We start from the raw sequence: 389 nt of genomic DNA on the forward strand, positions 1-389 counted from the left end.
CGGGCGGGTGGGCGCGCCTGTGAGTGCAGTGCTGACGCCGAGGCCGGCGGTGGCGGAGAAGGCGCTGCCGCAAGCAGGGAGGGCGCCGGAGGAAGCAGAGTCGTTGCACGCTGCGTTGATCTGCCCGCCCGTCTGCCGTTGGCCGCCCGGAGGCGGGCTCTGGGGTGATGGCATCCCAATGGCATCCCTCGGCCCGAGCCTGAGGCCGTTGGTGTCCGCCGAACTGCTCGTCCGTGCAGCGGCACGAACGCCAGCGTGTGCGCGACGGCCTGAGGGCAGCACAGGCGAGCCCTTTCTTCCTTTTATCTCCCGACGGCCTGCCCGTTCCTCATGCCTTGTCCCTCTTCGGTGTGGCTTTTCTCTTTCTTCCTCTCCGTCCTCCTTACTCC

The sequence above is a fragment of the Buceros rhinoceros genome, unplaced genomic scaffold, assembly GCF_000710305.1.
Source record: "Buceros rhinoceros silvestris isolate BGI_N320 unplaced genomic scaffold, ASM71030v1 scaffold13795, whole genome shotgun sequence".
NCBI lineage: Eukaryota > Metazoa > Chordata > Aves > Bucerotiformes > Bucerotidae > Buceros > Buceros rhinoceros.